At 45.3% G+C, this 12,682-nt stretch overlaps 1 long non-coding RNA gene across 2 annotated transcripts in view; it reads right to left on the bottom strand.

Moving 5' to 3' along the window:
* The window catches only part of LOC132206036 (uncharacterized), an 88,719-nt gene that overhangs the window by 52,485 nt on the left and 23,552 nt on the right, over positions 1 to 12,682 (bottom strand). The window contains exon 3 of one of the 2 annotated variants that reach the window (XR_009442760.1): positions 11,688 to 11,815. The exons of the other annotated variant lie outside the window; for it this stretch is intronic. This is a non-coding gene — a long non-coding RNA (uncharacterized LOC132206036). The remainder of the gene's footprint in view (positions 1 to 11,687; positions 11,816 to 12,682) is intronic. 2 annotated transcript variants of the gene reach the window in all.

A 12,682-nucleotide genomic window follows, 5' to 3' on the forward strand; every position in this document is an offset into this window, starting at 1 on the left:
TAAATGCACTGCAGGCAGTTTAGAAGAGATTTACTAGATGGATACCTGGGATGGGCAGGTTGTCTGTGAGGAAAGGCTAGACACACTGGGCTTGTATCCACTGGAGTTTAGAAGAGTGAGGGGCGTATGAGATCCAAAATGGTCTTGACAAGGTGCTTCCTTTTTTTGGGTCAGTCCAGGATGAGGGGGCACTGTTTTAAAATTGGATGAGAGGATATTTTGGGTCTCCTAGTTGTGTGCCTTTAGAACTGTCTCAGAAGGTGGTGGAAGGGGCATCCTTAAATATTTCTAAGCCAGAGGCAGATAGGTTCTTGTTAGGCAAGGGAATCAAAGTTTAACCAGGGGTAGATGGAAATGCAAAATTCAAAACACAACATTGTCCCAGTTTCATAGAACATAGAACAATTCAGCGCAGAACAGGCCCTTCGGCCCTCAATGTTGCACTGACCTGTGAACTAATCTAAGCCTCTCCCCCTACACTATCCCATCATTATCCATATGCTTATCCAGGGACTGTTTAAATGCCCCTAATGAGGCTGAGTTAACTACATTGGCAGGCAGGGTGTTCAACGCCCTTGCGACACTCCAAGTAAAGAACCTGCCTCTGACATCTGTCTTAAATCTATCACCCCTCAATTTGTAGCTATGCCCCCTTGTACAAGCTGAAGTCATCATCCTCGGAAAAAGTCTTTCACTGTCCACACTATCTAATCCTCTGATCATCTTGTATGTCTCTATTAAATCCCCTCTTAGCCTCCTTCTCTCCAATGAGAACAGACCCAAGTCCCTCAGCCTTTCTTCATTGGGCCTGCGCTCCAGACCAGGCAACATCCTGGTAAATCTCCTCTGCACCTTTTCCAATGCTTCCACATCCTTCCTGTAATGAGGCGACAGAACTGCACGCAATCTCTGTATAGGCAACACAGTAGCTCAGTGGCTAGCACTGCTGCCTCACAGTGCCAGGGACCTGGTTTCAATTCTAACATCAAGTGACTGTCTTTGTGCGTTTGTGTGTTCTCCACATGACTGTGCGGGTTTTCTCTGGGTGCTCTGGTTTCCCCTCACACTACAAAGGTATGCAGTTTGGGTGGACTGGCTATGCTAAAACTATTCCTACTATCCAGGGATGTACAGGCTAGGTGGGTTAGCTTTGAGAAATGTGGGGTTGTGGTGATAGGGTGGGATGGTCAGTGTGGACTCGATGGGCCAAACAGGCTGCTTCCACATTGTATGATTCTATGATACATGATACCCCTTGATGCCTTTAATGTTTAAAGTTTTGTCAATCTCTTTCTTGAGTACACTCAGTGAGCCAGCCTCCACAGCCTTATATGGCAGAGAGTTTCACAGGTTCACCAGACTCCAAGTGGAGAAATATCTTCTCATCTCAGTCCTAAATGGCTTATCCTGTATGCTGAATCCACATCCCCTGGTTCTTGATTCCCCAACTAGGGGAAACATCCTCCCTGTATCCAGTCTGATCAGTTGTGTTAGAATATTTTATATTTCAATCAAATTCCCCCATATTTTTCAAAATCTAGTGGATACAGGGCCAGTCAAACCAATCCCTCCTCATAGAATAGTCCTCCCGTTCCCTAAAGCAGCCTAGTAAATCTTGGCTGGACTCTGGACATGGCAGGTATATGCTTATTTTGTAGGGAGACCATGCCATACTACAGGCCACTGTACTATGATTCATTTACCGACAATTATCATAACCCTTCATTGCCCAGCAGAAAAACTGAGGGCCCTCAGATGTGGAGATGTTTTATTGCTATCAATGGTAACGAAAACAAAATCAGTATCGCGAGAGCAATTCCCTCAGAATCTGAGATAGTGGGCTGTGTCTTTTGTGATTCAGGGCTATTTTCAAGTTACTAAATAAAATTTGATTGCAGAAAGATTGGCTGCTGAACAGGCTAAAAGTCCTCCTTCTGAGCTGTACCCATTCTCGATGGCTGAATGGCCTCTTTCTGCACTATAGTGATTCTATGATTTTAAGAGATATCTTTTTAGGAATGAAATGATTGAAAAATTAGGGTGACAAACCTGGGGAGCAAACTATCACTGTCCCCTCACTGTCCGGCCTAATTAGCTCCCCTATCTGCCATCCAACTCTCATTTCCTCCTCCCTGTGCTGCAACTTGTCTCCTCCAGCTCCTCCCTAAGTTACGATCCCTCTGAGAGCTTCCTATTCCCAAACCCAAACACAGACTCATTGTTACAGTGCAGGCCGATCGGGATCCAGCTCCTGGCTCGCGTATCCACAGCGACAAAGTTATAATACTTCATGGCCTTGTGTGTGCATTAGCATTGAGCAAACAGCGACACTTACCCTGGTGAATGGAAACATATCAATCATTCTCTTGTGGTACTACAGTTTTGAGCTTTCCACAGCAGTGACTTCAATCCAGGCTGCCTCAGTCAGTCGGATAGCCGCTTGCTGCCTTCCCAACGTCAAAGAATCTCTTCTCTTGTAAATGACCTTAGATGAACCTCTGAAGAAGCATCGCGGAAGTGTAAAGTCACTTTACGTGTAGTGTCTGTCAGTTTCCAGGGTTGGTGAGTTGATCAGCACAAATTGTGATAGCATGGGTTGCAGACAGTGAAGAGCTGTCTGGGTGCCCTTTACAAATGTTCCAGGGATTGGAGACTAGCGGGCCTGAGGTGACACAGAACCTCCTGCCCCACTGTCTCATAAGGGTCAGTGTTCTCCTTGTACTAGTGGACATATCTTCCAATTTTGGGACCAATGTCACGTAGTCTTCAAGAGACAAAATCTGGCCTGGATATTGCAAAGAGTGGCAATCAGAGTCTAATTGCCAGGCAGCTCATAGTGCTTTTCCGTAGCACTGACCTCCAAACTTCTAGTCAGGAATTCTAATCTAGGCTCCTTCCGAAATGTAGAGTGCAGCTGAAATCACCAGAGGTAAATCGGGGGATATCAAACCACATCCCATTTTGCAGCAGCCAGTGTGCCCTGTTCAAAGATACAATACATTACCGGCCCATCAACCCACCAAGCCTGTGCCAATTCCAAATCCTTATTTAGACCTGCTACTTAGTGCCCACACACGGTTTCAATCCTTCTGTTTGCCTCCTGTTCACGTGTCTATGAAGATACACTAACATGCCTGCTTCCACCATCTCCTCTGGCAGTGTTTCAGGCACCTGCCACCCTCTATGTGAAATATTTCCCCACACTTGTCCCCTAAACTTTCCTCCTCTCACCTTGAGCTTGTGCCCTCTTGTCGGTGATCTTTGCATCTTGGGAAAAAGCCTGTGACTATCGCAACATCCTGGTAGACCTTCTCTGTGCCCCTCTCCAAAGCATCCACGTCCTTCTGATAGTTTGGTGACCAGAATTGCATCCAACATTCCAAATGTGGCCTAACTAAAGTTTTGTACAGCTGTAACATAACTTGTCAACTTTTATATTTGATGCCCTGGCCGATGACGGCAAGTGTGCTGCATGTCTTCTTGACCAACCTATCCACTGGTGTTGTTACTTTGAGGGATCTGTGGACCTGTACATCCAGATCCCTTTGTATGTCATGCTCCTAAGGGTTCTGCCATGTTTTGTATAATTTGTACCTGAATTTGATATTCCACAACGGACCACCTCACACTTGTCCAGATTAAACTTCACCTGCCTTTTCTCGACCCAAATCTGCGATCTATCTACACCCTGCTGTATTCTTCAACAATCTCCCTCACAATCTGTAACTCTGCCAATTTTGGTGTCATCTGAAAACATACTAATCAGACCTCCTACATTTTCTTCCAGACCATTTATAGAAGTCCAAACAGAGGTCCTAGCACTGATCCTTGCAGAACACCACTAGTTACTGATCTTCATTCGGAAAAGCACCTTTCCACTGCCACTCTGTCTTCTAGTTGAAAGTTGCCACCCAGGTTGACAGGGCTGTTAAGAAGGCATACAGTGTTTTAGCTTTTATTAATAGAGGGATCGAGTTCCGAAACCAAGAGGTTATGGTGAAGCTGTACAAAACTCTGGTGCGGCCGCGCTTGGAGTACTGCGTACGGCTCTGGTCACCGCATTATAAGAAGGATGTGGAAGCTTTGGAAAGGGTGCAGAGGAGATTTACTAGGATGTTATGATCAGATTGCTATGACAGGTCGGCACAACATCGAGGGCCGAAGGGCCTGTACTGAGCTGTAATGTTCTACGTTCTATGGCCAAGCCATCCATCTATCCAACAAATCCCACATCCCTTGAGACTCCACCTTCTGTACCAGCCTACCATGAGGTACCTTATCAAATGCCTAACTGAGGTCCATGTAGACAACATCTACAGCCCTTCCCTCAATCATTCTTGTCACCTCAAGAAACTCAAGCACGTTGGTTAGACATGACCTTCCCCCGATAAACCCATGCTGGCTATCATTAATAAGTACATTTGCTTCCAAATGTGGATAAATCTTGTCTCAGTATCTTCTTCAATTGTGTCCCCACCACTGACCTCAGACTCACTGGCCTGTAGTTACCTGGATTACCTCGGTTTCCCTTCTTAAACAAGGGAAACATTAGCCATTCTCCAGATCTCCGGAACATTGCCTGAGGCCAAAGAGGATGCAATGATATCTATTAAGGCCCTAGCTATTTCCTCCCCTGCTTTCCACAGTATCCTGGGATAGATTCTGTCTGGCCCTAGGGACTTATCTATCTTAATATATTTTAGGATGCCCAACACTTACTCCTTCATTACGTTGACCTGCTGACAGTATTCACACACCTTTCCCTAATGTCAACATCTGTTGCATCCCTCTGTTTGGTGAATACTGATGTAAAAGTACTCATTATGGATCTCACCCATTTCCCTTGGCTCCACACATAGTCTCCCTCCTTTATCCTTGAGTGGGCCTACACTTTCCACAGCTACACTCTTATTCCTAATATATGTATAAAATGCCTTGGGATTCTCCTTAACCCTGCTGGCCAAGGGCATTTCATAGCCCCTTTCAACTCCCTTAACTCCCCATTTGAGCTCCTTCCTACTTTATGTATATTCTTCTATGACTTCATCTGTTTTTAGTTGCTTAGACCACAGGTATGCTTCATTGTTCTGTCGAAGATGATCATTTCTCCTGTCATCCAATGTTCCCAAATCCTGTCATTCCTGTCCTTCATTTTCTCAGGACCATGCCTGTCTGGTACTCTAATCAACTGGTCCTTAAAAAGGCTCCCATGTGTCAGAAGTGGATTTACCCTCAAACAGCCACTCCGAAACCGCACTCTTGAATTTTTGCCTAATTTGGTTTACAGTTGACCTTCCCCAGTTTAATACCTTCATCTGTGGTCTACTCTTGTCCTTATCAATAAATATCCAAAAATTTAAGGAATTATGGACACTATTTCCAAAATGCTCCCCCAGTGAAACTTCGATCATCTAGCCGGGCTCATTTCCCAAGACCAGGTTCAGCATGGGCCCATCTCCCTCACTGGACTATCCACATTCAGTTTCAAAGAAACTCTCATGGACACACCTAACAAAGTGCTCCTCATCGAAGCCCCCAGCACTAACGGAGTGCCAGTCAATACAGGTGAGGTTAAAGATTACCCAACACAACAACCCTGTTATTTTCACATCTTTCCAAAATCTCATGACATATTTCTTTCTCTATTTCCCCCTGGCGACTGGGAGGTCTGTACAATCCCAGTGTAGTGATTTCTCCCTTCCTATTCCTGAGCTCTACCCACAATACCTTGCTGCAAGATCCCTCTAGTGTGTCCTCCCTCAATACAGCTGCGGTCTGCACCCCAACCAATCATTCAATTCCCCCATGTCTTTTGCTTCCTCCGGTCTCACCTAAAACATCAATATCCTGGAATGTTAAGATGCTAATCCTGTCCCTCTTTCAACCTTGTTTCTGCAATTGCAATATCATAATTGCATGCATTAATCCATAAGACCATAAGACATGGGAGTGGGAGTAAGGCCATTTGGCCCATCAAGTCCACTCCGCCATTTAAATCATGGCTGACGGGCATTTCAACTCCACTTCCCTGCACTCTCCCCGCAGCCCTTGATTCCTGGTGAGATCAAGAATTTGTCAATCTCTGCCTTTAAGGCATCTAACATCCCGGCCTCCACTGCACTCCGTGGCAATGAATTCCACAAGCCCACCACTCTCTGGCTGAAGAAATGTCATCTCATTTCCGTTTTAAATTTACCCCCTCTAATTTTAAGGCTGTGCCCACAGGTCCTAGTCTCGCCGCCTAATGGAAACAACTTCCTAGGGTCCACCCCTTCTAAGCCATACATTACCTTGTAAGTTTCTATTAGATCTCCCCATAACCTTCTAAATTCTAATGAATACAATCGCAGGATCCTTAGCCGTTCATCATACATTTGCAGACGACACAAAGGTCGGAGGTGTCGTTGACAGCATAGAGGGCTGTTGTAGGCTGCAGTGGGACATTGACAGGATGCAGAGATGGGCTGAGAGGTGGCAGATGGAGTTCAACCTGGATAAATGCGAGGTGATGCATTTTGGAAGGTCGAATTTGAAAGCTGAGTACAGGATTAAGGATAGGATTCTTGGCAGTGTGGAGGAACAGAGGGATCTTGGTGTGCAGATACATAGATCCCTTAAAATGGCCACCCAAGTGGACAGGGTTGTTAAGAAAGCATATGGTGTTTTGGCTTTCATTAACAGGGGGATTGAGTTTAAGAGTCGTGAGATCTTGTTGCAGCTCTATAAAACTTTGGTTAGACCGCACTTGGAATACTGCGTCCAGTTCTGGTCGCCCTATTATAGGAAAGATGTGGATGCTTTGGAGAGGGTTCAGAGGAGGTTTACCAGGATGCTGCCTGGACTGGAGGGCTTATCTTATGAAGAGAGGTTGACTGAGCTCGGTCTCTTTTCATTGGAGAAAAGGAGGAGGAGAGGGGACCTAATTGAGGTATATAAGATAATGAGAGGCATAGATAGAGTTGATAGCCAGAGACTATTTCCCAGGGCAGAAATGGCTAGCACGAGGGGTCATAGTTTTAAGCTGGTTGGAGGAAAGTATAGAGGGGATGTCAGAGGTGGGTTCTTTACACAGAGAGTTGTGAGAGCATGGAATGCGTTGCCAGCAGCAGTTGTGGAAGCAAGGTCATTGGGGTCATTTAAGAGACTGCTGGACATGCATATGGTCACAGAAATTTGAGGGTGCATATATGAGGATCAATGGTCGGCACAACATTGTGGGCTGAAGGGCCTGTTCTGTGCTGTACTGTTCTATGTTCTATGTTCATCATACGTTAAACCTACCATTCCAGGGATCATCCGTGTGAATCTCCGTTGGACACGCTCCAGTGCCAGTATGACCTTCCCGAGGTTTGGGGCCCAAAATTGGACACAGTATTCTAAATGGCACCCAACTAGAGCTTTATAAAGTCTCAGAAGCACATTACTGCTTTTATATTCCAACCCACTTGAGATAAACGACAACATTACATTCGCTTTCTTAATCACAGACTCTACCTGCAAGTTAACTTTTAGAGAATCCTGGACCAACACTCCCAGATCCCTTTGTACTTCTGCTTTATGAATTTTCTCACCGTTTAGAAAATAGTCCATGCCTGTATTCTTTTTGCCAAAGTGCAGAACCTCACATTTGCTCACATTGAATTTCATCAGCCATTTCCTGGACCACTCTCCCGAACTGCAGCTTCCCCACCTCCTCAGTACTCCCTGCCTGTCCACCTACCTTCATTTCATCGGCAAACTTCCCCAGAATGCCCCCAGTCCCTTCATCCAGATCATTAATATATAAGGTGAACAGCTGCGGCCCCAACATTGAACCCTGTGGGACATCACTTGTCACCGGTTGCCATTCTGAAAAAGAGCCTTTTATCCCGACTCTCTGCCTTCTGTCAGACAGCCAATCCTCAATCAAAGCCAGTAGCTCACCTCGAACACCATGGGCCCTCACCTTGCTCAGCAGCTTCCCGTGAGGCACCGTATCAAAGGCCTTTTGGAAGTCTTAGATAGATAACATCTACTGGGTTTCCCTGGTCTAACCTATTTGTTACCTCTTCAAAGAATTCGAACAGGTTTGTCAGGCACGACCTCCCCTTGCTAAATCCAAGGTGACTTGTCCTAATCTGATCCTGCATTTCCAGGAATTTAGAAATCTCATCCTTAACAATGGATTCTAGAATTTTACCAACAACCGAGGTTAGGCTAATGATCTTTTGTCTTGATCCTTTCTTAAACAAGGGGGTTACAACAGCAATTTTCCAATCATCTGGGGCTTTCCCTGACTCCAGTGACTTTTGAAAGATCACAACCAAAGCCTCTGCTATTTCCTCAATCACCTCCCTCAGAACTCTGGGATGTAGCCCATCGGGCCCAGGAGATGTATCAATTTTTGGACCTTTTAGCTTTTCTAGCACTTTCTCTTTTGTAATGCCTACCATACTCAACTCTTCCCACTGACTCTCCCTAATTGTTGGCACACTACTCATGTCTTCCACTGTGAAGACTGACGCAAAGTACTTAGTAAGTTCTTCAGCTATTTCCTTATCTCCCATCACTAGCCTTCCAGCATCAATTTGGAGTGGCCCAATGACTACTTTTGCCTCTCGTTTGTTTCTTATGTATTGAAAGAAACTTCTACTATCATTTTTAATATTACTTACTAGCCAATCTTCATATTTGATCCTCTCCTTCCTTATTTCACTCTTTGTTATCCTCTGTTTGTCTTTGTAGCCTTCCTAATCTTCTGATTTCCCAGTGGATGTACATGGAATAGTGTAGGTTAGATGGGCTTCAGGTTGGAATGACAGGTCGGCACAACATCGAAGGCCGAAGGGCCTGTACTGTGCTGTAATGTTCTATGTTCTAAGCTCTTGGCCACTTTATAGGCTGTCTCTTTCTCTTTGATACATTTCCTTACTTCCTTTGTCAGCCATGGCTGTCTAATCCCACCCCGGATAATCTTTCTTTTCTTTGGGATGAGCCTCTGTACTGTGTCCTCAATTACACCCAGAAACTCCTGCCATTGTTGTTCCCCTGTCTTCCCCACTCGGCTCTGCTTCCAGTTGATTTTCATCAATTCCTCTCTCATGCCCCTGTAATTACCTTTATTTAACTGTAACACCATTACATCCGATTTTGCCTTCTCTCTTTCAAATTGCAGCCTGAACTCTACCATATTATGATCGCTACCTCCTAAGTGTTCCCTTACTTTAAGGTCTTTTGTAAAGTCTGGCTTATTACATAGCACTAAGTCCAGAATAGCCTGCTCCCTTGTGGGCTCTGAACTGTTCCAAAAAGCCATCCTGCAAACATTCCATGAATTCTCTTTCTTTGGATCCACCGGCAACATTATTGACCCAGTCCACCTGCATATAGAAGTCCCCCATGATCACTGTGACATGGCCCATCTATTTCCCGGTGCTTCTTGCGCCCCTGGTCCTGATCGCTGTCAGGACGTCTGTATGTAACTCCATTATGGTTTTTTTGTCTTTGTATTTCCTCAACTCCACCCACACAGACTCCACGTCCTCTGAACCTCTGTCATTCAGCGCCATAGATTTAATTTCATTCTTAACTAACAAGGCAACCCCGCCCCGTCTGCCTACCTCCCTCTCTTTTCGATATGTTGTGAATCCTTGGATGTTTAACTGCCAGTCCTGAGCTCCCTGCAACCATGTCTCTGTGATGCCTACCACATCATAATCATTCAAGAGGATTTGTGCTGTTAATTCATCTACTTTGTTGCGAATATTACGAGCATTTAGATAAAGTCCCTTAATGCTAACTTTCTTATCATTATTAGAGAGATTGGAAATCCCAAGATGTCTTAAGCTATCCTTCCTTTTTGCTGTATTCCTAGTCTGTCCCGAACTTAAATCCGCCTGTACACATGCTGTCCTGTTGCTTATCTTTCCATTTAACTCCATACTCCCTGTCTCTTTCACTATCCCTTCCCCCCGACTCACGAGTTTAAAGCCCTACTGACCACCCTATTTATCTTTTTCGCTAGAACACTGGTTCCAGATCGGTTCAGGTGGAGACCGTCCCAACGGTACAGATCCCCCCCGGTTCCAAAACTGATGCCAATGCCCCATGAAATGAAATCCCTCTTTCCCACACCAATCCCTTACCAATGTGTTGACTTCCCTAACTTTCTTTTCCCTACTCCAATTGGCACGTGGCTTGGGCAGTAATCCGGAGATTATGACCCTTGAGGACCTGTACTTCAATTTCTTTCCTCGTGTTTCATAATCCCTGAACTGGTCCTCTACCCTAGCTTTGCCCATGTCGTTAGTCCCAACGTGGAACACAACAACCGGATCCTCCCCCTCCCGCTCTAATATCCTTTCAACCCGGTTGGAGATGTCCCGCACCCTGGCACCGGGCAGGCAACACACCATGCGGGACTCCCGATCCGGCTTGCACAGGATACTATCTGTCCCTCTAATTATAGAATCCCCTATAACACCTACCTGTCTTTTTGCTCCCCCCTCTTAAATGGCCTTATGCACCATGGTGCCGTGGTCAGGTGGCTCATCCTGTCCACAGTCCTTTCCCTCATCTGTACATGGAGCAAGAATCTCATACCTGTTGGTCAAGATCAAGGGCTGAGGCCCCTGCACCCCCGAGCTGTGAATCCCCCTACCTGCCTCACTTACAGTCACACCTTGTCCCTGAACACTTTCTGAATTTGAGTTATTTAATCTACCGGGTGTGAGTGCCTCCTGAAACAAAGTGTCCAGGTAACTCTTCCCCTCCTGGATGTGCCGCAGAGTTTGAAGCTCAGATTCCAGATCATTTACTCTGATCCGGAGTTCTTCCAGCAACCAGCACTTGCTGCAGATGTGGTCACCGCCGTTCACAATGGGATCAGCCAGCTCCCACATCATACAGCTGCAGCACATCACCTGCCCAAGCTCTAAGTTCACGGGTTTAGTACCAGAGGCCTGGAGGATTGCGAATGTTGTGCCCTTGTTCAAGAAGGGCAGTAGGGATGACCCAGGTAATTATAAACCTGTGAGCTTTACGTCTGTTGTAGGAAAACTTTTGGAAGGGATTATAAGAGATAGGATTTATAATCATCTAGCAAGCAACAATTTGATTGGAGAGAGTCAGCATGGATTCGTCAAGGGCAGGTCGTGTCTCACAAACCTCATTGAGTTTTTTGAGAAGGTGACCAAGCATGTGGATGAAGGAAGGGAGTTGACGTAGTGTACATGGACTTCAGTAAAGCCTTTGGTAAGGTTCCACATGGTAGGCTATTGGAGAAAATACAGAGGCACGGGATTGAGGGAGATTTAGCAGTTTGGATTAGAAACTGGGTTTCTGTAAGAAGGTAACGAGTGGTGGTTGATGGAAAATATTCAGCCTGGAGTCCGGTTACTAGTGGTGTGCCTCAAGGATCTGTTCTGGGACCACTGCTGTTTGTCATTTTTGTAAATGACTTGGATGCAGACATAGGTGGATGGGTTAGTAAGTTTGCAGATGACACTAAAGTCAGTGGAGTGGTGGACAGTGTGGAAGAATGTTGCAGGTTGCAGGGAGACTTGGATAAACTGCAGAATTGGGCCAAAAGGTGGCAAATGGATGGAATAGTGTAGGGGGAGGGGCTTAGATTAGTTCACAGGTTGGCGCAACATCGAGGGCCGAAGGGCCTGTTCTGCGCTGTATTGTTCTATGGTCACCCTTCTTACCTGTTATTACCTCTTGCATTGAAACAAATACAATCCAGCTCCAGTTCTGCTGAGGTCAACAACCTCTCCCTGACTGCTGTTCCTCTCCAATTTCAATCTCCAACAGTACAGCCAGACACTTATGACATCTGCTGTGAAAGAGTAAGTGCATTAGTTAAGCATGGTGTAAGGGTGACAGCTGATTAAGGCATTACAGTGCCAGATGGGTAAGGTGACATGTAGGTCAGTGCCAGAAAAGTAGGGTAACAGGTGGGTAATTCTTAGGGTTGGTTGGAAGGGAGCGGTGATTGTAATGCTGGGCAGGAATGTAGGATAACAGATGGGTAAAGTGACATGGGTAGGATTGTTTTGTTGAGATCATCTTTATGACACACCTGTTCACCAGCACATTGCTTCAACCATCCTTCTCTAGTTGCTTCCCCTTGTAAGAGGCACAAGCTGGTCAATTCACCTGTAAAAAGTCTCTGACTTATCAGTTAAAAGTCACAACTAACAACAACTTCTGCAGGAAGGATAAATTGGCTTTCTTTAGGTTTACAGTTAATTTTAACTGCAGAGAACAGAGAGATGACCTCTGAGCACGAGAAGAGCTGAACACTTCTCCCTCACTGTGACTTGTTCCCAGCTCCAAGCTATTCAGTTACTTGAGAATCAATCAAATAATTGTTGCCAGGCAAAATGGTATCTGTCATTGACATATCGATTACTGACCAGTTATCAATCAACTATTTGCCAGCTGCATCCTTAAAAAACTCCCCACCTCATCTTCAAATTGTCTGCAATTCAAACTGCGATTAGGACTTGTTTGGACTATTGTTTACAGCTGTACTTGGTGCCATGTTATCTGCTTCAAAACCTCACCCATCCTTTCAATCAGGAGTTTTTAAAACAGCTCTTTATCATTTCAATCCATGGTTTTTGAAAACACAGATATAAAAACATATGGCCCTTCAGGTGTCAGGGATCCAAGGCTTTAAGGAATCATTACGGAGTGA

The sequence above is a fragment of the Stegostoma tigrinum genome, chromosome 29, assembly GCF_030684315.1.
Source record: "Stegostoma tigrinum isolate sSteTig4 chromosome 29, sSteTig4.hap1, whole genome shotgun sequence".
NCBI lineage: Eukaryota > Metazoa > Chordata > Chondrichthyes > Orectolobiformes > Stegostomatidae > Stegostoma > Stegostoma tigrinum.